At 38.3% G+C, this 27,396-nt stretch overlaps 2 long non-coding RNA genes across 2 annotated transcripts in view; one reads left to right on the top strand and one right to left on the bottom strand.

Moving 5' to 3' along the window:
* The window catches only part of LOC142602751 (uncharacterized), a 231,117-nt gene that overhangs the window by 26,749 nt on the left and 176,972 nt on the right, over positions 1-27,396 (top strand). The window lies entirely within an intron of this gene.
* LOC142602775 (uncharacterized) lies at positions 166-6,155 on the bottom strand. The gene is made up of 3 exons (XR_012836566.1): positions 6,049-6,155; positions 2,302-2,358; positions 166-215 (listed from the first exon to the last, which is right to left on the bottom strand). It is a non-coding gene; the product is annotated as an uncharacterized LOC142602775 (long non-coding RNA).

Raw genomic sequence — 27,396 nt, 5'->3', positions numbered from 1 at the left:
CTAACTAGGCTGGCAACTCTGCTTTATTAACAAAGAGGTAAAAAAAAATATATAATTATATATATTTAAACTATACATTTTATATAAATTATATAAAAATGCAATTGTTTTTGCTTACAATTTGAAAATACTGAAGTTGGGAATTCATGGCTATTTTATCCTACATTTTCTGTTCTGTCCAGATGTATCTCTGGTGTGTCCCAGCCTCAATATTTCTGGCATTTGGGGGGGAAAAAAAAAAAAAGTTAACATTAATACAGACTTGTGCTAAGTTCAGAAAGTATTCTGGAGTAATATTTGAAATGCCAGTTGTGGGGAGGAAAATAAACTATGTGCTTAAAAGTGATTTTGACAAAATGACCCCCAAATTTAAATGCAGACAGTGTCTCTAGTCTTGGGATTTGCCAGCATACCTCTGGGCCAGACTCGTGGGAGACTGAAAGGAGGTTTCATTGCAACATCACCATGTTCTATAGATTGTGCTCAGTGGCGTCTCCGTTATTTGGATGACATCCATAGTTGGTAAAAAGAGAAAATTGGGCCAGTTTACATTCTGTTACAGAGCAGCTTCCTGGATGACAGAATAATTTCCAATCAAAGTGCCCTGGATTACTCCCTGCTGTGAGCTAATAGGGTGCTAATTAGCATATTTCATTTATTTACTTAACTGGGATAAAAACAATTGGGCACAGGTCCCATTTACAATGGTTTCCTAGGGAAGCTGCAAACTGCTGTAAGTGTAACCATGCTGCATTAAAAAGATATAAGCTCACATAAACATAACATGCAGACTGAACACAAACTGGCATGGCTGTCCAATCACCTTATACACTGAGAGCGGTTTAGAACATTAAATAAAGCTGTATTTCTGTTTCCTTCAAGTCTTTAAGTGGGCTAAATGAAATTAGAGCAGCATTTTTCCATCTTTGCAGGTCCACCGGTGACAGTACTGAACAAGTGCTGTTGACAGCATCATCCTTCGCCTTGTGCTCTCTCTTGTGTTCACTATTGCCTTAATATCTCATGACTATTAACAGTACTAAAGGCTTTTGCAAGTACCGGATTACCCATGAAACATGAGTTGGGAATTGTTGTCCCACAACTTTTTTCCAACTTTCTCTGGTGCATTCCCAGGGGGGGACGTGCCTGCCCAGTACATGGTCCCATTCTTGAAGGTCTTTCTAGTTGCAGAAATGTTGAAAGTCCCCGTTTATTTATTCCTCACCCACGGCACCCTCATGCTCTCAATTTCCTGTGTGTTGTAAAATTCATAGAATACCAAGCACTCAACTTAGTAGCTTATCTGGGGAAATTTTGAATGTGTAATCTGTGAGTTTGTAGAGGGTGAGACAGGAAGGAAAACTCTTCTGCTTTGTTGAACAAAAGTCTCTTTCCAAACTGTTTGACACTTTAAAACACATTTTTGCATTTTTATATCTTAAGCAAGAGTTTTACTTAGGATGAAATTCCTTATCCATTTTGATTCACATTCTGCTTAGTTATGAAAATCTGGATTTGCCCTAAGGCACTATAATATCTCTCTGCATCTGGGAGGCAAGTTCATTAAATGAAATGGAGAGATTTTGAGATCAAGATACCTGGGGGTCTATTTCTGCCCTCTTTACATCTTATTGTGTGACATTGAGTAGTCTGCCTTTCCATTCTTTAGTTTCCTTATCCGTAAACTGGAGAGAATAACACTTTATCCTGCCCTTCTTAAAATGCTTTAATATTCTCAATTGGAAGATGCTTTTTGGCAAAGATGCGTTAACCTCCAGCCCGCTCCCCCCATCCCAACCCTAGCTCACCATTTCAGTACCCAATAACCTCCTGCCAGAGTATCTGTGTCATGATCTACCTTTTATCATTTGTCTTGTTTCCAAATTCAACCAGTGCTGGGGTTATCAGTCGTATTACTGTCGTCGTTCTGATTTGTACGATCTGCCTTCCCTCCTCTCCAATTAGTCTGGGAGGCCCCTCTCATTCTTTTCCGTGGGAGAATTTTGCTTGTAGTTTTCTATGACTCAGAAAGCCCCTGAGCTGGAAAAAGAGCAATTCTGGAGCATATGTTTCCTGGACTGTATTGAATGAAATGCCACTGTGAAAGAATATTGCCCTTTTGCATTTTCTGTGCTTGTAAAACACATTTAGAGCATCCAAGGATAACAATTTATAAACCCATTAGAACAGAGGTCTGAGCAGCGGAGGGGGCAGCACCTTATTTCAGCCTCGTAAGACCTGTTTCCCCAAGAGGTGTGGTTTTTGTGTTCTTACTAAAGCATCATCTCCACCGTTCAGTACCTGTCTTCTCCTTGGGTATTGCAATACTATTCATCTCTTCTGATCCAGTGGTACGTGCTGCAGAAATAAGTATGGTTCCATTTTGGGGTTCTGTGAGTAGATTTAATTGTTATGAGTTACATGCTGAAGGGAATTTAAATATGAAATGCAACGTTCTTTATTTCGTTTCCCCCAGACCCACCTGAACACTGTGAAAAAGTGAATGGAGGCACCCGTTGAGGACTAGCCCCACGATTTGAGCGTATTCACTAGCCAGTTTCATTACTACAGTGTACTGGAACAAATTCAGGAAAAAGTAAAACTAAAAAAAAAATTCCCCAAGGCTTGTGAATTCATGACCGCAGGCTCAGAAATGGGACTGTTGATATGTGTGCAGAAGAAACTACTGGTCGTGTTTCCAGGGCCATTTGAATTCCATCAGGGGCCAAAAATCTGGATGATAGTTCTGTGTAATTTTAGTGTGTACCATGTTGGAGAGCTCATCATTGGTGAGTGAACCAATTTTTCAGTAATCTTTGTCACAGCAGGCAAGATAGAAATTGGTCTGTAATTTGTAATCATTACTTCTTTGCTTGAGATTAATCCTGGATCACCCACAGTGAAAAAAGATGCCTCCTAACCTCAGGAAGGACCATTCTCCATTCAGAAGGCCACTGAGGCTTGCTGTTCACAAAGCACGCTTTGTCTTGACCATCCTTCTTTTTTATGTCAGATGAACTTTTATCTATGTTCTGCTTTTCTCTACAAGACTGAATATTCCAGACTTTTTACATAAAGCGATTTTCTCAATTTTTAGTACTGTGAAAGAGATTGGAGGGTGGTGTAGGGGGGAGTGCTTTGGAGTTTTCCTATTGATATATTTTTCAGAAGGGACAAAAAAAAAAAAAGTGCTATAATGCACACAAGTAGATGTGGGAAGTGAATAGAAATAACCTTTATTAACATAGAAAGGCTCTACTTACTACCAGGTAGTTAATATGAGGAATTTGGGCTAAAGGATACCGTGATTCTAAAGATCTGAGTTGGCTTCTGAAAGCAAAGCATTGACAAAGCAACCCAGCTAGTCCGGCACTGCACTATATATAGTGAAACCTGTGCATTGGAAAGCCTCCGGTATTCAAAATGATTCCTTAAGTGACCTCTTTAACACAGTACCAACGTTTCTTATACAATGTTGTAGGGTTTTTTCCAGTTAAAAGCCACCTTTGTTTGGTCATTGATTGCCCTCCTTCCCCCTCTGCTACTGGCTTTCCTGACACGGACTAAAGGGAGCCCTGGCCTAGAGTTTTATGTTCTGACGTAAAATGCTCTTCAGTTGAAATCATGTTGTTTGCTTTAATGTTGAAGGGCTTCAAAAGAAGAGATAACAGAAAAAGGAAAAAAAAAAAAGAGGGGAAAAAAAGAAAAAGATAGATATGTGAATAGGTCGCAGGGATGGCTGTGGGATACCAACATTGCAAACAATAAATATGGTCATAGGATTCATCAGGTATTGCATTTCCAGTAAGGACAGGTAAGTATTAAAACCATTGTAAATTCTTGATCACGCCTATTCAAGAATGATAAATTCAGTGTATGAGGGGTGAGAGAAGTCTACTGGAGTGCTTAGGGCAGTGAAGAGCCTATTTTATGACAAACAACACAAAGGAAAAAGCTATGGAAGCTGAAGGGCAGTGTTCAAATACCAACAGAGAGATGCGGATGGCCTGCAATTAAATCGGAATGGAAAGGTTTCATACCACATGTACTGTTGCTGGTATATGCACATACCTATATGGCGGTATAAAACATATGGTGGTATAAACATCACTGAATCATCTAGGAGGTCCTTTCCAGTATGTTTTCTATGCTGTTGTGTTCCTAAATAGCAGAGTTCATGTAATTTTCTTGGATTGGGATAAAATGTCAGAATAATGTTTTGAGATCTCAGTTTTCAAAGAGCGAGCATGTGAATTGAAATACATATGTAACTTAAAACAAGCTTTAGGATTAGGAATCTTTGAATAGCTTGTTTTGGTTAACTTTTCTCTTGATCTGTAAACACCGCAGTTACTGAGCCTACTATAAAGAGAGCAGCATGAAATACTGGAAAAAATGTCTTATGTAAATTACTGCTCATGTCTTATTGACTCCTTTTATTTAATTGAGAAGTTAGAAGCATCTGTCATGTACTTCAGATTTAAGTTAATTCCAAAAAGGGAGAATGGAACATTCTGATATTTCTAATATATCCGTTGAATCCATTAATTTTAAATGATTTGTTGGAGTGTCACTGGAGGGCTGTAGCTTGACTTTAATTTTCATTGGTGTTTGTGTTTGTGGGATGTGTATACTTAGCTGAACTGAGTTCCATACAGAAGTTGGGGGAAACTTGGCACCTTTTTTACGTGTGTTAGAGACATTCTTCTTTGTCTAACTGGGATGTCTCTGGTTTGGAGACTTTCCATGATGACCTTCCTTTATCATTTGTGGTATGGTGTTCTGTTACGGGTTTCTCACAGTCCTTCCTGATAGATCTGTTTTATTTGATTATGCACCAAGACAAGAGAGAGGATAAAGGTTTGGATATTTAGGAAGAAGGTTTATGGCTCTGACAGGAGCCAAGCATTGGCCTTCTCTGTGTCCTGCTCCTGGCTCTGACTGAAGGGGTGCCCCTCATGAGGGACAGGGTAGGAGTGTGCTGAGGGAACTAATGCTGGCAGATACTTGGAGCGTGGATTGAACGTGTGAGTACCCTCTGTCTCTGCTGCTTCTCTCTTTATGCTCCAGGAACACAACAGGGCTTCAGCAAAAATGAGAGGAAGTTGAGCAAAGAATGTCTATTTCTGTCCCCTTTCTCCAAGTATTTCTGAAGTGCAATGGTTGGCGTGCCAGTCCTTGCTGCCTGCTACGTCTGCACAGCCTAACTCAGGGATTTGTAGTTGAGAGAAACTGAAAAGCTCCTCCTGGCTCTAGGTAATTTATAACGTGAATATTTATATAGAAAAATTGGGGAAGGGGGAGGATTGTGGCAGCAGGATGAGTGCTCAGAGGAGACAACTGGACATTCATGAACTAATGAAGTTTGTCTGTTTCTGCTTCCATGCACACAAGAGATGTACTCAGATATATTTACTTAATTAATTTTTGCTATTGTCTCATTTTCTGTGTTCCTTTGTTGCCTGATCAATCTTCTTGTTATTTGAGCTTTCTCTTTTTCTTCTGCTGAAACTGATATGTGCATAAGCTGTTGCAAAGATAGCTGAATATTTGAGATTTTGCATCTGTGACTCATTCTACTGTGAACTGAATATATTACTTGCTTAGCCTCTTTACCCTTTAGAAAAGCATTGATATATATATTTTCCCTTAAATGAACAAACCTCACTTCTGATTAAAGAATGGTTTGGGGGTAAAAAAAATAATCTTGTGGCTTATTTTTTATATTTCAAAATTTGGTAATTTCAGTGAATTATTTGTGGATATTTTTCTGCATACATCCTCCTAAAAATCAAATTCATAACCCCACTTGATCTACTCCATAGCAACTTAATTCCTTTACATTTCAAAACAGAAAGAATAACAAAACTAAAACCAGTATAGATATAAAATAAACGTGCCAAATTTAAGATTTAGTTTTGAAAAAATATTCTCAGTCTGTATAGGTTTGTATTTTGTGTTGCCTGTTGAGTCAGATAAGTCCTGTGGACTCAAGAAAAAGCTGCATGACTTACTGGGGAGTCAGGAACCCCCTTCCCTGTCACTGACCTTGGGCAAATCCTGCTTGCTCTGCTTTCCATTCCTCGCTCTCTCCTGCTAATTCCACATCGAGGTGTTCAAAACAGGGACCTTGGTCTGGAGAGGGCCTCTCCCAGTCCAGCCCTGTTCTCTATCCAAACTACAGGTTGCTGCTGCCGAAGAAACGGTAACTTTTTTGTTTTGCTTGTGGATATTGTTAACTAGGAATGCTTCAGGAATAAAATGTAATGCCTGTATTGACAGCTTGTGAATTGTGTAGTAGGTGCTACTTATAAGCAGTTCACGCCAGAGACTCATTCAGCTTTGTGGAGACCAGCTTTTAGTTGGAGAGCTAAATGCTTGCTTTCTTAATGCAAAATGAGGTTTGCGTTTTTCCTTAGTGCAGTGAATGACCATGACTTATAAAATGCTAGCAGCTGACATTGTCATGACTTCGATATATTTTTATAACTCATTCTTTCTATTAATACTGTTTTCCTCATAAGGTGATGGTTCTCAATTGTATACAAGGATGTATAGTAATGGCTATTTTTTTTCATACTTTATCAGAAGTCTTTGTGGATCTATCCTTTTGTAAATATATGAAGCTGTAGAGAGAAAAGCAAAGCCACAAAGAGAATTGTTAAATCGGACTTGATGTGCTTTGCCAAACAAAGGAAAAGTTCAAACTGCATTGTAGATATAGTGCAAATGAATTTCTTTGCAGCCACGGACACTCATCTGTGGTCTAATAAAGACCATTCTAATTCTCTCCTTTCTTCAAGACTTTACAGCCCTGTCTGTGTGTCTGGGAATCCTTATCAGAATTGTAGCAGACAGGGATCACCCAGGGAAGTTGGTCAGGATCTGAACAGGACCCCAAACCAGTGCTAATCACAGGTCATTTCAAATAGCCTGCCAAAAAAAGGTACTGGATTAAAGAATAATATTTTAAATAAGAACTCAAGTATTCCTCTTTCTGTGAACTCTTCTTCTGAAAATCATCATAAAATTAAGACAGTTGCAATATGTTTGCAGGTGCTGGGGGAGGAAGAAAAAAGATAGTGTTCACAAAGACTAATTGAAGCATAGAGATAGGTATCTTTCTGAATGTTCCATTTATTATTTTTCACCACTTGTTTTATTAACATGCATCTAGAGTTACATGTTGCTTTAATCTCCTTGATTAAGACTTGCTGAAAGGGTCTGTCATTATTTATTGTCTGAGTGCCTCGGGTCCCACTTTTTGTTTTACATTAGCTGTGCTGACTGCCTCAGACTTGAAAAGGAAATACTGTAGTTTTAGTAAAGTTTAGTAGGACGGAGTGTCTAAACAAACAAACAAAAAAACCAAGAGGAAACAAAATCAGTTGCATGAGTAAATAGTATCTTAAGGCCGAAGACACCACTTTCCTACAACTGATGTACAGTAAATATTCTTTCGAACAGCTTTTCTCAGCTGTTTTCCATGTTCTTTTCTTACCACAGGTTTGCTATGAGTATTACTTTGCTGATGAAATGCAAGTTTTTCTCTCCTCTAATAAATAAGTGTCTTCAAAGCTGAGATATGTTGTCTCTTTGGTGGGAAAGAGTTAACTCAGCTTGCCAGCGCTTTGCTGCTGAGCCACATTTAAGTAGTTCATTGGGGCCTTGTGACTGTAAATGAGATATAGTATCCTGACAACTGTTCATGATTTTTTTTCATAAATAAATAAAACTGCATCAGATGATGTTCTACTTTTAAGGAACAGACAGTTAAAGATAGTATCCCACCCCCCCAGTCCAAATTCACAACAGTTTACTATGATTTCAGCCCGAAAGGGGAAAATATGTTTCTAATGTAGGATTTTTTTCCCCTGTCAGTGAGTCCAGGAAGATACTTAACAGGAGAATGAAATAAAGGTCCATTGTAAAGGTACCTAACTCATCATTACCACATGCATGCTGTTCACAAAACACATGCTACTATTTCTGCTGTGCTGTTGTCTTTGATATTATACACTTTATTTAGATCCCCCTCTCTCCCTTCTCCCCCCCCTCCCAATTGGCTTTTATATTCAGGAGTATGTCTGGAATGATATAATTTAAAGAATATTTCTAAGATGTGGTAGAAGTATTTATATGCATGCAAATACCATCCTGGATCCCAAATCTAGCCATTAGATACTGTATTTTGATTTTTCTTTGTGTGTGTGCATGTATCGGAGAGATTCCAGTTATGAAAGACTCCAGTTATAATACCTATTGGTTAGGGAACATGAGATCTGCTTGGAGAATTGGTAGCTAAAAATGCCATTTAAATATTCTGCTCTGTTAATGCTTCAGGTTAATAAAAACTGCTGTAAGAAAATATTTTAGGATATAGATATTTAGAGCAGTTGGATTACTTTTGACAACAGTGCAAGGAATCCATTCAAAGCTGATTTCCCCCTTTTGTTCACTGAGGACCTGCAGAATCTAAGATAAAAATGGCAGTTGTCCTCAGGGCACCCTGAGGCATGTCATTAAAATTGGAATTTGATCCTCTTTTCATGGTTACTTGGGACAATCAACCACAGCAAACCTGAAAACTCATCAGTTTTCAAAAATATGACATGCCCTTGACTTTGTCAGTTTGGATTCAGTGTGCAAGATTTGAGTATTTCAAAATCCCTTTAGATGTCACTCTGTCTTCAAGAATATAAACATTATGCCTTGTACTATATAAAAGATGCAGTACTTCTAAATATTCCTGAGTGCTTACCCTATTTATGACAAGGGAAAAACTAAATTATAGTCATCGAAGTAAAATGCTTTATTAATTGAGAATTTTGAACACTACTAATTGTAATAAATAAGAATGTATGGAGTCCAGTCCTTTTTAACTATTAAAATAATTTTTAAATGGAAAATTAGAGTGTCCGAAGTAACATGGAGCTTTGTAAAGCTGGGTGAAACTATCTGTTCTACCTGGCTGTGTATTTCTGGTTGATAACTGCGATTTTCAAAATTATCTGGGAAATGGATGCAGCACAATATTTTGCTCTTTATTCCTCTGTACCTGGCCTCTTAACTGCTTTGAAGCACTTTGCCTTCCACCTTTCTAGGCTCCCAGGTTTTAAGAGTTTACACACATTTTCTTTCTTTTTTTTTTTTTTTTTTTTTTTTAAATCACAAGCAGAATAATCACTTTTGCGTTCCCTGCAAATGGGCTACCAGAAAATTGCATTTTGTCTCCATGGCAGAGAAACCATGAGCTGGCCATTTTGCCATCACTGCAGCTTGCCATCGGGAGCTCGCTGATGCTTGCTGTGCTGGAAGCCATATGGCCGCCTCTCTCTGCTCTTCCCCGTGCTGCTCCCCTGAAAGTTGCAAGTGGAGAAGGACCAGGTGCTGACACCAAGGACAAACAGGGACTTTGTTCAAGAGAGGAACAATGATGGCGAGAGACCTTCGGCTGTACCTCGGTTTCCCCCCAAGACATTTTCCTTCCAGCTACCTCCTGTCCTTAGACTTTCTGTAATGTGCATATGCTCCTTCCTTCTGTTTTTTTGTACATATCTTTTACTTAGTCAGTAAACTCGAGTTCCTAGTTAATATGCATATTATTTGTAACTGCAAATCAGTTCATTTAATAATTGGCATAAAAGTGTTACACATGGAGCAGCACAAAACTTGGCAGCATTAGGCAGGAGGAGGTTTCGGTGCCTAATCCCCACCAGGCACGTGGGTTAAGGTGTTTACTTGCGCCATTTGTGTGGGAAGGAGAAACCTTGCCTGTTCATGTGGAAATTCCTAATTGCTTTCTTCGTTTTGACAGATTTATGGGTTACAGTGAAACATAATTGCAAGTAACATAATAAAGTAACACTCTCATAAGCACCTGTAGTGTTGCTATTATAAATAGGAATACTAAGGTACAGTGTTGATTATTGTAAGAGTATGTTCATCTGAAGTTCGCAATTTTTCTTGCCATGCAGGTTATTCTCTTGGTCTTCTGCTTCAGTTTGCAGGAGAATTCCTTCAGTCTTCAGCCCAGATGGGCAACATCTGTCATCTCACTTCTGTTGCTCAACACTGAAATGGTTAATAGGATGTGCTAGAGGCAAACGAGTACCTGGTAACCTGTTACTTGTCCTGAATTTCCACTCTCATGATTTAAATTAATCCCTGGCTTTTTGGAGAACACTCTGCTTTGTAAAGTTGTCCTCTGCAGAAAGGTGTTGGACTTCGTCAGACAGAATAAAATAGAATTGTGCCGCTGGCAGGTGAGGAAGGTACTCATCTATATGCTCTGCAACACACTGGGGGGGGGGGGGGGAAGAGACCCTCAGATCTGCTGTGATGTCTGCTTCGCTGGTGTGACTGTTGAGGAGCTTCGGGTGGATAAATGAGGGAAGGAACCATGACCTAAGGTTGGAAGAGGTCATGGAGGTTGGTATTTAAGACACCTCTGCTGTCTGCCTACTTCAAGCAGTGTCTCTTCTTTTGGAACAGTTGACAAATTATCCTATTTCTTTGAGCCTTGGTGTCCTTCTCTATAGATTGAAAACATTTCTGCATTTCAAAAAATAAATTTCACTGGCAGAATGCTGTAGGAACACAAAGTTTTGCAGACACTTTGTGAAGCTCCTTAGATTAGTTATGATGATGACATATAGTGAATATATATTACATCTGTTCTAAACCCATATAGGAATATGGCACATCAAGTAATTGATGAATAGCAGTCTTTATTGAGGAAATAAAGAAAAAGAAAGGGAACCTGCTCAAGAGAGTAGGCAGCTCTCTGATTTAGAGCTATCCGGTTCTCTGGCTGCACCATATGCTGCACCGGGAAGGCTTTGCAGACCTGACTTTTGTCTCTGGTCCATTCTCCGCACCTGCCAGTTGCTTTATGATCACCTGAGAGACAGGTAGAGGGGATATGAAATCCTGGTTCAAACTTTCTTAGAGATGAGGTTGTATTCTTTTGAAAAGAACTGGACAATGTCCACGCTTGCGCTTATAGTACATTACAGGATTTTTTTTTTTTCCAGAGCTCTAAGGTCAAGATCATTGTGTCTACAGAGAATAAGAGTGAAATTTTGGTAAGTCTGAGACTGGGTGTGATGGTCTAATAAAAGGAATAGTAACAGCATGCCTGATGATGGTACAAACCAAAAATGGTTTTGCTCATGCCAAATTTTGGTGAGGGGAAAGTCAGACTTGTGAACTTCAGTTTTCCAAATCCTTCCAAAAATTCCACCAGCAGATTGGCCCCTGACAAATTCCTTGTTTGTCTGTGTTAAATTGGAAAACCTGTCTACAGGAGGGGTTCATGAGTAATGCAGGTGCAATGACACAGATTGTAGAAAGATTTATTAGGAATTGGAAGGATGCCTACAGGTATGTAAATGGTTGTGTTTCCTGTGGAAGGTGACTTCATGTTGGATTGAAGAGTAGGTAAGCCAAGTTGTGATCTTCTGTTGATTTCTCCTTAAAATTTATAACCAGGTGCTGTTTGTTACATTTGATGGGAGGAGCAATGTTCTTGGGGATTATGTGATAACTGCTTCTTGATTTTTTTTTTTTGTTTAATTTGTTTTATTTTTTAAATCGAGCATTATGATTGTAGATAAAACTTGAGAGGAAGGTGAGAGGAATGGAGATTAATTAAACTTGTATTTTTGTACAAATTCTAGATTTTAATTACCAAAGATTATTTACATTTATACGTTTGGATTTTCACAGAATGGTTTGGGTTGGAAGGAACCTTAAAGATCATTTAGTTCCAACCCCCCTGCCATGGGCAGGGATACCCTCCACTAGATGAGGTTGCCCTAAACCAAAATCCATAAACTAATGAAAGTATCATAAACTACCATCAAAAAAATCTGATTTAAATAAGAAGAATACATGTAACTTGAAAATGATTTAAACATTCTACATTACCTTAAGGAGCAGCTGAGCAACAGCACTGGGGAACCAAAAAGCAAATTGGCTGTCAAAGATGACTGGGGTGGGGGGGGGGGGCGAGTGTGTGTGGGAAGCTATCAGCAATAATCACCTTTTAAATTAAAGGCTGATTTTTCAACAGAAAATGCACTTCTGTTGCCTGATTGTTTGCCTCCATGCTATCTTTTTGTTTTTCAAAATGTCACTCCTTGAGTTCATATTAGCATTAGAGAATTTCCAATTTCATTAATTGTAAGGAAAATTTCTAGGTTACAGAGGAAAGCTTGAAAAAATTGTGCTAAAAAGAAAAAAAGTTCAAAATGGGGAAACATTTTAAACTAGCTTTACATAGGTTACTTTTAAGTGCAAATTTTTAAAGTCAGTTAATTTTTAATTTTTCATCATTTTTATTTATTTATACATCTCGAGTGTTAGTATTTAACATATTAATTTTGGAAGGAGTTGAATTTGTTGTCAGAATTTGTTTTCATTAGACTCAAGTAAATCTGCAATAATTCCACTGACCCTGAATAAGGGGATGGCAAGTAGACTCCCACTCATTCTGCTTGCTCTGCCTGTTCCTCTCTTTCACTGGACCATTTTGGCCTTTTTTATGAACGCGTAGATTTTTTCGTTCTCATAGCTCTGTGCCATTGTGTTGAATACCTCATAAGAGGTAGCAAAGGTATATCCATGTCAGTATACTGAAAGCTATGTATTTTATACTGTACATTAAAAATTGAATTATACTGGTATTGAAAATTGTCTACTGAAAATACAATACAAACTCTGAATAAATTCTGCTGTTACAAATCATATATTTGGATTGCAGTTGCTGTGAGACTGAGCCCTTACAGATTCTTAACTTTCCTCAGGATAATTTTAAAGCTTCACTCAGCCTAGGATTTTAGCTTAAATCTGTTAAACAGAAAGGTCTTAAGACTGTCTGTCAGAGTTTTCTGTAGACAGTAACATAAATACTGGGCTTACTCAAATGCTGGCCTCACTGGAATCTGAGTACCTTCAGCAAGGTGCTTCAGGGCAAGATCTGAATCTAATATTAAAAATTAAAATATTGATTGTTTAGATTTCTTGCTGAGAAAACTCATTAGCATTTTAATATCAGCGCATGTGTATTTCCATATGACATTCTTCTAATTTATGTTTGGTCAATATGAAAAAGCCCTTCTTTTGAGCCTCAGAAATTCCTATCCTTAATTTTAAAGAGACATAGTTTTAGTTCTGTGACCTTTATCATAGCTACAGTGAAAAGTAAATCTCATTTAAAGCATTTAAATGAGATCAAACATAACCTACAGAGTAGGTAGAATGGAGACTCGGCTCTTTTTGTAATGCTTCTGGTACCAAACCCTTCCTTTTAGCTCTTTGTTGTTACAGCACGACATAAATGTGTTCCGATACCAGGCTAAATCGGGATTAATGCAAGTGGCCGTGCTCTGAAATCCCTGCAAATGAAATCCAAATCCGATACAAGTGCTCCCTTTAAATTTTAGTGGAAGCATTTTCTTCACATCCTGATGTCGGAAGCATTTTACTGTTGGAGTGACAGTAGTACGCAGCAAAGACGGTGTTGGTAATACATGTTAATAGTGGTTATATACAGATTTTTTGGGCGTTTTTATCATGCTAAGCCTCGCTATAATACATCTCAACAAATAGCACTTGATTAATCATCACTGGTATGCCTTAGTTTGATCCATTTACTTTTCTGACACCAAAAATCTAGATGTAAAGATTTTTAATTATGAATATGTACTGAGGGATATTTTATTAAAATTGAAAAAGACCTTTTTTTACAATAGAACTGTGAATTCCAAAGTCTTAGGTGATGTTTCTTTTATTTACTGTATCATATGTCCACCTTAGTTAAGGATGTTATGATGGAAGGGAAATAGCTCGGTATTTTAGCTAAAAATGGTGTTGTAGACCACATTATGTGAATGTGGCAATTGGGTAATGAGGAGTTTGTAAACTTATAAAGTATATAATTCTTCTCCTAGGTTCTTATCTATACAGATTTTTATGCCTTTAAGTACTTCGTGATCAGTAAATAATAAATTCAATTTACTGAATAGAAGTTTTGTCACTTAGAAATAATCACTTGGAATATATATTTTTAATTGGCATCAATGGCACATTTCCCAGGGAGCATAACAAAATGGATCATTTAATAGATGCCCAATCTCTCCATCCATCTATCTATCAGCGCAGCACATGATGTTTTGACTTTAATATGGTAATTATCTCAGGCTGACTTCAGAGGAAGAAGCTGCCACCCACACAGCAGTGCTTAATTACTTTAGACTTCGGTTTGCCAAGAGAAAAATTGACTTTTTTTTGCACATTGCATGGAATTGAAATGATTTCATTGTCATTTTATTTGAAATGCAGCCTGACATTACCACGGCATCATGGGAAAGAGAATGCAAAATTTCTCTGAAATTCTTAAAATAGGCTGAAAGCTGCCTTATATTTTAATGGTTTTCTATGAAGGCTGTGTTCACATTCCTTGAATGTTAATGATGAGCTGCTTCAGCTTATGGGAGGAATTTTTTTCTGTGAATACATTTCATTTGCAAGCCAATGAGTGCAGGTTTTTTTTAAAGTTGCCAAAACCCGATACAAACTTTGGCATTTTAAGGGCAGGTGACTGTTCAAATTAATGTTTGCGCACTGTACAGTTTGAGAACATAACTAATAAGATGAAAGAGATAATGAATTAATGGTAGTGTACAGGCAGCTTAGGAATCAAATAAGTAATTTTTTTTTGTCATTGACAATCACAGCTATTATCATGAAATGAGATAAGAAAGTTGCGTATGTGTGTTTCCAGCAACTGAAAGCTAAATTTAATATCTATGAAAATTAGTACAAGGTTTTACGTATGTGTTGTTAAACATGCTGCTAACTGATTTGCCACACAAATACTGGAGGCAACCTGCTTGAATTGAACACTGTAGACAGATTTTTGTGCTCGAAAGAGAACTTGATTCCTAGATGTCTTACCCTACGTCCGCTGAAGAAAAAGGGCCGTTTTGGGATTGATTTCAAAGGCTTTATTGGATCTCTTGCAACCACTAATGCCAGCGGCGTTAAAATCCTCTAAGCCTAGGGGACAGGAGAGGAGACGAAGCAGACCCGTAGCCTGAGTCCCGTAGGGAAAAGCTCTCTGTTGCCAGGGTGGAAAGCAAAAGCTGGGCTCTGGGCTCTGATGCCTTCCAGGGCGCTCTGTGGGTGGATGGCACGTTGCGGGGCTGCGAGTGATGCTGGTGAGGTCTGAAAATATTTAAAGCAATATTTCTCTAACTGCACGGCACGTTGTTGGCTGTGAGGAGTTGTAGGTTTTGGCCGGTGTTTGGGCAGCATATTCTAGGCACATTTCACCTGGCCGTGTGTGCAGAACTCAGGCAGGAAAAAGCACGTGCTACAGATCAAAATCTGTAATAAATCTTCACGCGGTGAATGCTGCCAGTCTTGCTGTTATAATTTTACCCTCAAGAAGAAAACTCAATATACTGTCTTCCCAAATGGCAAATAAATAATATCAAAACTTTCCTTTTTAAGGTAAGATGTATCATCTTCTTTTGGTTTAGACATCTACATAGTAAAGACCCGCTGCAATTATTATTTCATTGTCACATACACTTTTCACAAAAGAAGAACGCAGAGAAGCCTTTTGAAATAAATCTGGTGACACTAGAGAGTTTACAAATACTAGCATATTAATATACAGCTAAAATAATAATAAAAAACACCATGCTGCTAAAGATGTTTAGTATTATCCGCTCGCTGCAGGAGTTTATTAGAAACTCCAGCTTTCTTTTATTAAAATTTCAATTGGCTTGGTGAATGAGATCCTATGTTAGTGTCATAAAGTGAGAAGCCAGAAGGAGAGGATATTGGCATTTAAGTGCAGATTTCATTTTGAAATAGTGTATATTATACCAGAATACTACATATCGCAAATATTACATATTAGTGGTGTTAGAAATAGTTGCACTGATTTCTATATTCATCAAATTGTCATTGTTTTCTGTGCCATCTGGTAGTTTATACGTGTCATTTTTAAATATAACCTAAGAAGTTTTTAATATAACTATAAATGGAAAGCAAATCCTACATAGTTCTGTGAAGATTTTGAAAGATGGTTGTTACACATGATCTCCCAGAATTGGCTTTGGTGTCAAGGGACAAACTTTAAACCAAAAGACTAGACTTTTCTAAACCGTTATAGGGAGGTCATGGATTTAAATTTGACAATTGTGTCTTTTTAGGTATGTGATTTAATAGTGACTTTTATTTAAGGCTGCTCAGTGCTTTTTCAACTACATGCTCACTTATGTAAAACAGCCGTGGTACTCTGATAGCTTACTTCAACTTTTTTTTTTTTTCCTTTTTCTTTTTGAAAACTGATCCCTGGGTTCTCTGCGTAACTCCTCCTACTACACTGAGCTTTGGTGGATAGCATTGTATAATGATGCTATAAGCATTGACAAAGATTTTTTTTGCTGCATATCGGTCTCTGTATTTTCTGGCATCTTCAAAGAAGATGTGCTAGAAAAGAAGAAATGACCAGCTAGTATGCAGGAAGATGGCTGGGGTGTGCTTATCACTCCTCTCTGGCCTTCCCAGAATTATTCTCTTTTGTGTATGCTTAGAGCGACTGCTCTGCATTGGTCCTTTCAAACACGCTGGGGGTGGCAGCGGGTGAATAGAGGTGCAGTGCCAAGCAACTGAAACCGCAGGCTTAGTAAGGGAGGGATGTGACTTGGCTCTGCCGTTTGTCCGCAGTGATGAAAGGACCTGGGTGAAGAGGTGGTTAAAGCTTTATTCCACCTAAGATTCCACAGAAAGACTGTTAAGGTGAGGGTTATTTTGAGACTAAGGGGGTTTGTGTGCATATATATGCACATATGCACAATATAAATACATATATTTCAAATCTCAGTTTTGTACCTTTGCTTTTCAAGAGCATCTCTGGACTGCTGTTTTATTCTGAATTGATATTTTTTCCTTACTTTTTTGTTTTCATGTAATATAACTTTGGTGGTCTCAGCACAGTGACATCTGGACATGTTGCAAAATGGTCATAAATTAGCCTACAGTCTTTCACATACTGGTGTAATTAAGATTTTTTTTTTTTCGTATTTTATTTTTAAAGAGATTCCTCTGTTCTGTTGTTTGTGATTGGATAATCAGTGTTTCATTACTGGGTGAAGTGTTGCTTTAAAAGTTGATGGCACCAACAACTCAATCCAGCTGGAACTCTCCATGATGGGGGGGGATAAAAAAAATCTCTCACATCCCCCCATCTGGATTCTTCAAGACGCAGCGAGAAGTTTGCACTTCTGCAGCTGCAGTTCTTTCATGACAGGTTCTGTAAATTTTACACATGGCTGCCTGCTTGGAAAATATTTTCCAGATTTACATGTTTACAGCATTGACATGTGAAGCTGAGGAGCCTTCCTTCTCGATTATGGCACAAGTACTCACAGATTGCACACTAACTTTATAAAATTTGGAAATGGATCATTTACAACTTTCAAACAAATCAAAGTGCTCTTTGATCTTGACTCCAAGTTTCCTTAAGAGCAACAAATAAAAATAACTTTTTGGGTGTTTTTCCCCAAATATGGACACTATTAATGTAACTGTTTTATATCTCTGCAAACTCAAGCAACACATTTAATCCATTTTTGTTTCAAAATGTATGTCCTTGGAAAAGAAATATTAATTCATCAAATATAGGCACTATTGTGAACACTATACGGCTGGTAAGCTCATCTGTAGAGGCTGTATGAACTCAGCAAGACATACCTTGGTCCCTCCTTTATTCCCTCCTACTTGTGTGGTTTTGTTTTCACTAACGTTGTCACAAATTTGGAATAGCTTTGTTGGAGGGAAAAAAAAAAAAGACAATGCAAGCTCTGTGGAAATCTGTAGTTACTTTGATGCAGATTAATTTATCCCATAACCTTCAATTACATTTTTCTGATTCCTACATAACCACTAAACACTTTTAGTGGTTATAAACATTTTTAAACCAAGCATTAAAAATGTATGCTATTTGAAGTGTGAAAAATCTGCAACAATTACAGAACACTTGAATTTTAAAATATTGCATTCAGGCAGTCATCATCTGTGATGAGCTTCAAGTCACCATATTGCCTATAGTCGCTATTTTCCTTGGCCCATCATTTATTATAACTTGAGTTATGTTTTAAGATATCTTTTTGAATGCTATAAAAGATTAAAAGGGAAAAATACAGCTTCCTGACAAAAGAAATACACAGCATTTATTAACACTGGTGGAAAAGATATTTTAATTTTTGTTAGACATTGCTATTTTCGCAAACAGCTACTTGTGTCGCTTGCAAGCTAGCCTGACTGGAATCCGTGGTGTGCAGTGTCCTCAGTGTCTTCCTAATGTTAGTCACGGCACTGCCTGAAATATTTTACTTTTATAACAGATAAACTCTGGCACAAAGGACATTAAAAAGCCATTTTCTGTATTAAAGATAGACTTGAGGAAGAAAAGGCTGGGCATCTCAAAACCAAGACTGGTTTTGGAGAAATATGAAATCATGCGGGTTAGTAGAGCAGGTGTCAAATACCTCATTTGCCAGGGAGGAGTGAGGTGTCTGTGGGCAGTTGGATCGTTTTATGATCTGCTTTCAGAGAGCTGAGATCAGACACGGTTTGAGCTGAGCCCTGCGTGGTCTGAGGCAGCTTTTCATTCAGTAATGTTTATTAAGATGGATAGGGGCTTCAAAAGGGTTTGTCTTGTGTGATTTGGGAAGTTCTGAGGGGAAGATGACGGCGTGGCTGAGGCTGTGGCTGCCGGTGAGGTGTGGCTGGGCTCTACAGCCCTGCTCCGCTGGCCGCGGACCCCGGCGAGAGCCCTGGAGGGCTCCAGTGACCGGCAAGGGTCTGGCTGCAGAGCTCGCCCTCTCCACGGGTGAGACGGGCCACAGAAATAAGTTTCAGATGGAAGTACAACATCTATCGCTTTACATCAGCTCCTTCTCGTTAGTTTTTTCACACACGTGCACAGGTCACTTGCAAACAAGCAAATGCCTTAAAATATTTGATGCTTCCCTTCCAGGCTAAGGAGAATGAGAGGTTTGAATAGAACCAGAACCGACCTAGGTCTTCCCTCCTCCTGCCCCATTAAGGGTTAAAACGTGCCCTCCCATGCTTTGTGGTGGCAGCTGTGCAAGTATGAGGAGATGGCAAATCAGGTGACTTTTGGACTCATTTTTGCATATAATTTGGTGTAATGAATGACTAGGATAACCTAGAGGAGCAAGATGAGCTAATAAAAGAGTGATGTAAAATGCAAGTCAACTGTTTTTTAAAAAGTGGCATCATCACCATAAGCAAGAGAAATGAGAGCTATCGCTTTGTGTTTAGTTATACAGTAACCTCATGACAGGCTGCAAGGCTGTTTAAAAAAAATTAATAAAGCAATAGGTTCGGAAGGAAAATGCATATCTGCATTTCTTCAAGGAAAAAAATCTGCCTTTTAACAGAGCCGTGATGCTCATAAAACACTTAATGATGATCTCTAAATACGGAAAGCCACACTGCGTACATGAACTGTACTAGACTGTACACAAGCCAGGCAATGTTGCTGTAACTTGCTTCTAGCTTAAATTTCTACCCAGTACTATTTAATCTCTACATAGCTTTCTGGTACACGGATAATTTTATTTGAAAACGAGCTTTAATGTCTTCTGTATATCAGAAATGAACAGCCCTACGTGTAATGCTTTAATCCAAAATTCAGCAGCAGAGAGTTCATAAAGATTTGTGTTACTTTATCAAGGTAAAAGCAAAAATCCGTAGTACAGTTGCAAATGATGGTTATTTGCAACAGCTGCCATACAGCTTCCAAATCTTTTCCTCTGCTGCTTGAATATAGAACTTTTTACAACTTTTCCACAATTTTTTTTTTACTCTTGTAAAAATTCTGTAGTACTATACTCTTTCACTGTTAATGCCTGAATTAAATAGCTGTTAATAAAACTCATAGTCTGTGGGCTTGTTTATTGTTAATTGATTTTTTTTGGAGGAAAGAGAATGGACTTTGTTAAGCTAATAGGCATTAATATGTTAAAGTTTCTTTTTGAGATTATGACTGCTTGTTTGCTCATAATTAGGATTAAACCTAAATGTAGCAGGTAGTGATTATGTGAATGGCAGAGCTGAGTGGAGAAAAAGAGAAACGAGTATTTTATTTTTATCTCTGTATTCCATACCACAGCAGTTATGGAGGGGGAAAGTTTGCAGCTCAAGTGCTCGGGGTTATCCCCACGTTGGGATGGTGTGGGGGATATTTGCAGCACTGTGTCTGCAGAGTTCTCCTGACCCTCCTGTCAGTCTGAGGCCTGAGAAAAAAATGGGAAGTTACCTTCTAAAATCTGAAATTTAAAATATATGTTGCACTTCACCACCACTTCAAACCCCTACAGCGTTCCTGACTTCTGCAGCTGGGCTCTGCTGGAAGGAGGTGGGGAAAAGCTGTACTTAGTAATGAATAGTTTACACTGAAAATTAACTTAGTGTCACAGTGGCCACTAGTGACCTCTTTTGCCTTCTCCTCCTCCTTCCTAAGCTGGAGGAGCCAGATCTCCAGCACAGCAGGGATGGTGGAGGAAAGGCAGCATCAGCCGTAGGGTTTGGCATGCCAGGCCTGCCAGCGTCTGGTTAGTACATGTATATTTTTTTCTGCTTTCCACTTGCTGAACCAGTGAGTAGTATTTGGTCTGCTAAATGGTTGTAATAATACATACGTGCTTTTCTAAGTTTCCATGCCTAATATGAAAATGTTTTATTAGACCTATTTCATTTTATTATCGGCTATGCGATGCATTTTATCAAGCAGAGGTTGGAAATCTTTGTGTGCATCTATTTAAAATTTTAAATAAACGGAACTCCTTGCCCATCATTGTTTGTGTTCCCTGAGAAGTAAATCTTCAGACATAGGAGCAGTCCCAGAGTTCATCAGTGGTTTACTGACATAATGACAAAGTAAGAAAATTTATTTCTTTATGTAGGGCTTATATTGTTACTGAGCTTTATGCACATGGGTAGTTTCTTTTACCTAACAGAAGTATTAGTGTGTGCCATTATGCACAGGTGATAGCAGATCTGAAAGTATAGTAGCTTTCTTTGATAGTGCTTGTAAAAAAAACCCAAACAAACAAACAAAAACCAACCAACCAAATCAAAAAACCCCAACAAAAACCAACACAGATTATATAGCCTTTACTGATTTACTGGTGGCAGGTCCAGTACTTGTATGACTGGAAAGGGAGAGAGAGGGAAGGTGGTAGTAGTTGTACACGTATCATTTTGTAACTTGATGAGGACATTTTCAAATATCCTTTTGCTCAGATAAAGCTGAGAGGAGGAGTGATGTGGTAGCTAAAAGAACAGAAACTGCTGATTTCATTCTGCTTTTTTTCCTTGGCGTGACTTTTTTTTTTTTTTTTTTTAGAGATTAGAGACATAAAAAAGATCTCTGTATCCCAGTTTACCTCTCAGCAAAATGACTGTTATAATACTTACAGTCCAGGGATGAACTTTATAGTAGATTTCAAAGGCCCTGAGATTAATGGGTAGAAGGCAGTTGATAAATTAAATTGTCATCCAGATGTTTTCCCTTTCTGCTACTTTATCATGCTATAAAATTTTTTAATGAGATATTTAATGCAACTAGTTGTTGTTTTTGTTGTTTCATCATTCACAGAATTTTTTTGGTTTCGTTGCTGAATGTCTTGCCTCAGAGCGGTGAAGAATGTAAGCTGTGTAATCTGGTAACAATTAAATATTTGAGTTTTCAGTAAACTGTTTGTGAAATATAGGCAGTGTTTTGAATTCCAAGGTATTTGTTAGTGAGAAATTAACTTGGAAGATGCTTTAAAATTCCCCCCCCCGTGTAGCATGGGATGTGAAATGTTTTAAATTTAGCCCCAATGTGAGCCAAAGTGCTCTGGCTTTGTCACGAGGAACATCTTTTCATTCCTCATGAGTCTTTTAACGATGACTTTTGACTTCCTGCCTGCTCTTTGTGTGTAACCAACTATAGTAAGTGTAGTGGTCTAACCCTAGTCCTGTACGCTACAGAAAAGGGAGCGTGCTAAGTAGGTGATGTTCTTCTCACTAGATCACGTTATGCTTCCATGTTGCTGCTGCCGTAAGCTTCTGCGAAGGGGTCTTATTTGTCACATAGCACTTGTTTAAAATATCCACCAGAGCCCTTCCATGTTGCTTAGTTTCTGGTCCTCCCTTTTTATCTCTTCGTAGCTGACTGGATCCTGGCACCCTGAATTAAACTTTCACCAAGGTATTGGTTAGAGGCAGTGAATCCAGACAACAAGCTTGACTCATGGTTCTCCTGGAGATCCACCTTGTTCTCCTATTTTCCCAAATATTACGATGGAAGAAATGTCAATATAAGGTACAAATGAGAACAGATTCTCTTCCCCACCCCCGCAATGAACAAGGTTCTCCATGTGGTATGACTGTGAGAGATTGTTTCTGAGCACTTCTCAGGAGAAGAGTTCAACTGGTTTGATTCTTCTGGGGGTTGATTCTTCGTGTACCTGGGGAAGTACTTGAAGAGAAATGGGAAACAGAGCACTGAGATATCAATAATCAATTATTTCACAGAAAGCAGTCACAAGTCAAGGCTTCCAAGTGTTGAATCTTGTGAAGTGTGATATCTATTTAATACCTTTTGGACCAAGTAAAAAAAAGCAGCTGTTAGGAATTTTTCCCTGCCTTTCTAGTTTTTTCCAAACAGGAAAATGTCTAGCATAGTGTGTCCTAACTGGGAAATGCTTTGTGGATTTCCACAAATAACACTAAGCAAAGAGTTAAGTGATAGAGTCAACTTCTGCTGGCTGTTGTTCATGAAGTAGAAGATGACCTAGGTTAACTCTCAGATTTGATATTGTATTTGCATGTTGGCAGGCAGAAAAGTAAGCAATGTTTAACTTGTAAACTTAGAACTTAATTAATGGTATTAAAGCAATTGAGAGAATATGAATGTAAAATGTCAAGATGCTGTTTTTATTGCACCCTATACAAAGCAGAACTGTAGTAAAAGTAAGTTATTCTGCAGCATAGTGTGCCTTATTAATACATTAATATTTGTGTTTATGGGAGCTTTTAATGGTTTATATGGCAATTGAAACATAAAAAAAAGATAAATCCTGGAGACTGCCAAGAATCACAAAGGACAACAAATATGTTAGGGTATAAAGTATAATGCAGTGTATTTCTAGGATATCCTGAAGAACAGGCAAAAGCCATATTGGTATGGATGTGACACTCTGCCAGCGTTGCCTGTGCAACGCATGTAGTTTCTAAGGAAAAGAACCCCAGTGAGACAGACTGAGCCACAACTCTGTCAGCGTAAGCTTTAACTGGCGGTGAGCCTGCAGGAGGCCTTAGCCAGGCTGCCAGACACATTGTCCTCTGGCAGCCATCTAGAGCCGTTCTTGAAGTCAGTGCTGTGTCAGAGGCGCCAGCTCACTGCAGATGAGTCACTCAGACCTGCGTGTAACGCGGTGGTGACATCACTTGCAGTAGCTGAGCTGGTATTTCTGAGAGAGATCAGGATCAGTTGGGTTCAAGGAGGTGTAATTTCAGTTATGCAGCACTGACGTTTTGTGATCGAGAGCCAGGGAAAAGAGAGAATTAAATCTCCTATGTTTATTTCTGTAGGCATGGGGGCGTACAGGAACATAATTTTGATGGGAATGAATGGTTAATACACTGTAATTAAATAACCTCCAACACTTGCCAATGTAACATTTCTGACAGTCATAGTGCAATGGCAGTGCTATTAATTAAGAGGGTATATAGAAAAGTATGGATAGATTATCCTGAAGGGTAATTGAGTCAGGTAAAGATGAAATGATAAATTTAAGTATAAAAGTAAAGGAGAGGGAGAGAAAGGAGTAAAACGAAGCAACTGGATTAAAGACTTGTGTAACAGCAAGTCACATAGTTGGATTGATATTCATTAGGCAAATGAATTTGTGTGGAACTATTACATGTTCCTGGTTATAAGTTAGCAAGTAAACTCTTAAACCAACCAACAAACAAACCAAACAAAAACCCCTTCATTGATTTATTTTGGAAAAAATCTCATGGTAGGTACCGAATGGTATCGGTAGTCTAATAAGGCTACAGAAAAGAGCTTAGAGTTTACAGTACGATCTGTAGAATGTATTTTTTAAATCATTCTTAATTTCCGTAGGCTTCTTCCAGAAGACCTTTATAAAAATGCTGTAAAAGAATTCTGCAGAAGCTGAATGCATTTTTCTAGAAAAAAGATGGTATACTTTCTAAGCAGTTTTTAAAGCTAGCCTGTAGGAATTTGTGAAGAATGTATCCCAAGGAAATATTCCTTGGGATCAGTAATCCAATAAGTGCTTATATGCGTATGTATGCACATATGCAAAAAGGCATTTTTTTGTTTCCCAGAAGGAACTGGAAATATTGTGACTGTGGATATAATATTACTCCACTACAAAGGATGGTAAATCCAACAGGGAGCTTTGCTAGGTTTTTACAATCTGGGTCTTTATATATGTGTGTTTTCAGCATTGTATGATATAGAGGAACATCTTGTGGAAAAAGTGGTTCAGCTTTTTGTTTATAATTAGTGATGTTACTAGGAAATCTTCCTGAAATTAAACTGTTTGTCACCTTCTAACATACTCTTTGCTTTTAGTAGTGTACAGCAGCGCTTGACCCTGGCTAATGTTTTTTTCCTGTTGTAGTGCCTGAGAGAGAGAAAATATATTTGCTAGTTTTCTACCCTATAACTAAATTAATAGACTCAGGGACCAATTCATTAAAATTTTATATCTGATTTGTTTGGGTCATAGCTCTGTTATAACTTGTTATAAATATCTTATATTCCTTAATATTGCATACTCTATTAACATAACAGACATTAACAACAATAGCCCATCTGGAGCTAGAGGGAAAAAGCCATAACCATTTACCTTGCCAGCTGAAAAATGACATAAAAACCTTATGTGTTACAAAAGTGATTTGACCCTTCTCACATGTAATCAAGGAAATTATAAATAATTAAATGGCCTTGGAAGGATCAATAGAAACTGTCCACATTACTCCCCTAATGATCTGATCCTTTTATTTACCCATTCAGGAGTTCACTGAATGGTAGACTAGGTTAAGGCCTCTCTTTTTTTTTTTTTTTTTTTTTTTTTTTTTTTTTTCTTAGGAGATATTGAACAATTTTTCCTGCTTTATGACAAGATTAAGGTAACGCTGAGTCTCCAGCTTTTCTATAGAAATTATTTCATGCATCATTCTCTAAAAGTATTGACTCTAAGGACCTGTGAAAACCTTGAATTGGAGGAGTGTTCTGCTCTATTCCTTCCCTTTCATTTGGTGGAGAGGGAAGGCAGGAATGGGACCCAAACACCTAAACGTCATGCAGTTCCTCCATGGTTGATTACTGTACATCTTGCGCTTTCCAATTGTATTTTTTGTTTGTCCCATGGCTTTTCTTCATTTGTTCCAAGCTGATCTCTTCTCCCTGGTATCCAGTGACAGGATGCGCAGGAATGCTGCACCAGGGGAGGGTTAGGCTCCTAGGACTTTAGGAAGCATTTCTTTACTGAGAGGGTGGTCAAACACTGGGACAGGCTTCCTAGAGAGGTGGTGGATGCCTCAAGCCTGTCAGTGTTTAACAGGCATTTGGACAATGCCCTTAGTACCAATTTGTCACGCAGTTGGACTAGATGGTCATTGTAGGTCCATTCCAACTGAACTATTCTGTTCTATGCCAATAGAAAGACAATATCTGCATAAAGCAAAAAAGGACATCCTTGTGGGAAAAAAGGATCGGAGATGAACTAACATTATTAGAAAAGCTATCAAATACTGATCTTGAAGACAATTCTGTACAGACTCTGGACATATCAAGTGAGAACTGCAGATGGGTTCCCTGAACCAGAAGGGGCCATTTGTAGGGAAGGTTTATAAATTACAGGAAAGTAAACAGAGAAATCTTGTCCTTGTGTAGAGTAGTTCCTCATGGTTGAGTCTGAATTGCTAGGTTTTAAATCTGTGTGCTAAATGACGTTAGACAATGATGCTGGTTATCTCTTTCTCTGTACTCAGAGTGAGCTCCCCTGTACGTGCTTGGAGCACAAGTCTTTCTCTGACTGATGCATCCAGGTATGCCTGCCTCCATATGCTTGAGCAATCCATGAAAACTGTTTTATACTCAGAGTAGTATTTACATAAAGGCCAAAGTAAAAAACCAAACCAACAAACACTGGAATCTAATGTTGATTGACTGTGGTTCTTTGAAATTTCATAGTATATAAATCATTGCTTATGGCACAACTCGTGGCTAACTGTGCTGGAATGGGTGAAAATGACACGCCACTAATTTTCTCTCTCCTGTCCCCTGAATCTCATTTAGATCTCTCATTCCCAGTGGCAAAAATAGAAGTGGGATGTGTCTGGTTGTTGACTAAGAGCATGCGTGTGTGTTCATAAAAAGGAGGGCTGCTTTTGATCTTTGCATTTGCATGCTAAACTAGGCATATTGTAGCCCTCACATTTTGGACTTTGATCAGCAAGCCAAACATAGGAGAGAAGAGCTGAACAAAACTGAAGAACAAAGACTGGTGAAGGTTGCCAAAACACTACGCTTCACTTATCTGCTACTAAATATCTGACTTGTTTTTTGAGTTCTTCCTGATGTTTGTGGAAGAGTGAGCTGACAGAATTCTGCCCATTTCAGGAAGCCCCCAGTTAATAGAGGACTGTCAATAATTGTCAAAATGTCAGAAACTCATTTAAAGATTTATAGCTTCACGAGGGAGGAGGGGAAAAAAGATAACTATCTATTTTGTTACTTTAGTAAGCTGAAAAAGTGTGTGTGTGGGGGCTGTCTGTATTAACTAGAATAAGTGTTAGTTCAGAGTCCAGGAGTCCGGATTGTCCTTGACTGTGTATGGTGACAGGCTCTCACCAGATACTTATGACTCTTTAAAGAATGGCAGAGTTTGTGTCAGCACTGTGCAAATGCTAACCTTGGCTCCTCAGGTGGCTGAACTGCACTGAATAGAGTTTTGTGCATTAAAGAAAGTTAGGATAAAGCATTATTAGTAGTAGCGTTAGGGAAACGCAAGAACCTTTTTAATGTGTTAGCAGATTTGTGTCATCAGAAGTTTCTAGGTTTTGAGTAGATTAACTCAATAAAATCATAGATGAGCGTTGTTTTTACTTTGGAGGAAACCAGAGGAGAGAGGCCTGTTTAATTTATTTGTGTATAGATGGATAGTTTGGTGGCACAGTGCCTTCCGTTCTTCCCCCCCTTAAACAAGATTTAAATTTTCTTTCCTCTAAGATGAAATTAATCAGGGAAAGTGGGGA

Source organism: Balearica regulorum, chromosome 8 (assembly GCF_011004875.1).
Source record: "Balearica regulorum gibbericeps isolate bBalReg1 chromosome 8, bBalReg1.pri, whole genome shotgun sequence".
Lineage (NCBI taxonomy): Eukaryota > Metazoa > Chordata > Aves > Gruiformes > Gruidae > Balearica > Balearica regulorum.
This window is presented reverse-complemented; position numbering and strand designations above follow the sequence as displayed.